The sequence below is a fragment of the Citrus clementina genome, unplaced genomic scaffold (assembly GCF_000493195.1).
Source record: "Citrus clementina cultivar Clemenules unplaced genomic scaffold, Citrus_clementina_v1.0 scaffold_6, whole genome shotgun sequence".
NCBI classification, from domain to species: domain Eukaryota; kingdom Viridiplantae; phylum Streptophyta; class Magnoliopsida; order Sapindales; family Rutaceae; genus Citrus; species Citrus x clementina.
The window spans coordinates 14,337,833-14,340,112 of NW_006262139.1; positions in this window are offsets into that span (position 1 = coordinate 14,337,833).

A 2,280-nucleotide genomic window follows, 5' to 3' on the forward strand; every position below is an offset into this window, starting at 1 on the left:
GCAGAGGAGGGGTTAAACTCATCAAACGTAACATGCATTGACAATTCAACACCCATAGTTCTTTTATTACATACTCTATAAGCTTTGTTTGTATTTAAATACCAAGAAAGATGCCAACATTAGATTTTGGATCAAATTTACTAAGAGTATGTGCGAGGGTCAGCTTCGGCTTGGGTTTGGGGTTGACTGTCAGAGTGGGCTTAGGTTAGCTGCAGCGTGCGTCGGCTAGCGAAGCGAAAGTTCTTTTGAGATAAAAAATGGACGTTTTCTCAAAAGTCAACCCTTTATTACGTGGGGTCAAGAATTGCCTCACATTCGGTGACACGTGGGATATTGTGGACCCACTGTCGCGGCTAAGTTTCACGTGTGGAGAATGGAGTCGTTTGATCTGTCCCCTTCCTGACTAGGGATGGCAAAAATCCCCACGGGGACGGGTATCCTCGGGGATTTTTTCCATTTGGGGAGGGTACGGGGATAATTTTATACCCAATTTTTTATTCGGGGAGGGGACGGGGAAAATTTTTTACCCAATTTTTTATTCGGGGAGGGGACGGGGATGAGGTGGAATCCTCATCCCCTACCCATTTCCCCATTTTAATTTTTAATTTTATTTTTATTTTTAAAATTACTAATAAATAAATAACAAAATTATAAATATTGTTAAAAATAATAAATATTAAAATAGTTATATTATTAAACTTTTAAACTTAATTAACTAATTAAAGTCTTAAATTTTTAATCCAAACCACAATGATACAGGAGAGAGCTGCCTAATTATAATTTACAACAGTTCTAATCCTAATTCGTATCCTACATTAGCTCGAATTGTTAGAGATATTTTGGCAATTCCAATTACAACAGTTGCTTCTGAATCAGCTTTTAGCACCGGTGGTAGAGTTGTGAGCTCACACCGTAACAAATTTCATCCAAGCACATTGGAGGCCTTAATATGCTGTCAAAGTTGGTTACGAGCTTACAATAGCAGTATGAGTTTATTTTACATTGTAATTATATTATACAGTTATTAATATTTGCGCTTATAAGTTACGTTACTTATATCATTTTCATTGTTTTAGGTTTGAAATCTGAGGTTAGCTCTCAATTTGCCACATTTCTCGAGGAAGAACAGGAGGAGCAGGAGGTAAATAGTTTTATTAAAAATATTAATTAAGTATCTACATTTATTTTATTGTCGATATAAAAATAATTTTTTTTCTTTTTATTGTAGGATTATGAAGATTGAGTCATTGACAAAGATAATTATTTTAATAATTTATATTTTTGAATGTGACTTTGAAATGGATCAATATTAATGCAAGATATATTTTGAACTTTATTTTTATCTGAATTTGTTATTTTAATATGATTAATTTAAAATCGAAAAAAAAAATGTATTAGACTATTAATTATTCGGGGACCGGGGACCCTCGGGGATCCCCTGTTAGTATTCGGGGAGGGGATGGGGATTCACTTAAGTAATTCTGACGGGGACGGGGAGGGGACGGGGACATAACAAAATATCGGGGATGGGTATGGGGAGATTGGTCCCCTCCCCTCCCCTCCCCATTGCCATCCCTATTCCTGACTGCATAGGTCACAGGCCATTGGAGATGGGAAGAAGAACGGTCTTCAAGATCCCAGAATTGACGGTGCAACAAAACCCATCTTACTTAGTTAAGCTCATACCAAAAAGTCAAACCTCAGGGGGACCCTACATAGGGGGTGGTGTCAACAACAATGAACAATTTGTGATTGTTTAATTGGGTGATTTTTAAATAATTTTTTAGATTGATCTCCGAAGATTACCTAAGAAAATAAGAGGTTATTTATTTCTAACCTTTAAAAAACAAGTTAAAAAAGAATTTGTTTATTACCATGTGATGACACCTGTTAAAAGAAATTATACGTTAAGTTTATATTTAAATTGAGAAGTGTTTTATCATTCAATCACACCCCAATTTGTACTTAGTTTTATCTTGATTATGAGCTATCATCAAGAGTGTAAAAGAATCTGATCATTTGGAATTTTGGAAAGTCATACCCACATTCCATCTAAAAAAATAAAAAAAAAAATCTAAGGGAAACTCGAAATTTGTTGATGTTCAATCCTTTGAGGTCAAACCTTAGAATAGTTGGTCTTTCAAAAAAGAAAAAGCAAAAGAATTAAAACTTTGAATTTGTAGAATTCTTTTTCTTCTTCTTGGTCATAATTCGTGAAAAAAAAAAGAAATAATAAAATCAACGAGTGCGACATGAAATGCTGAGCTGTGAGATTGCGAG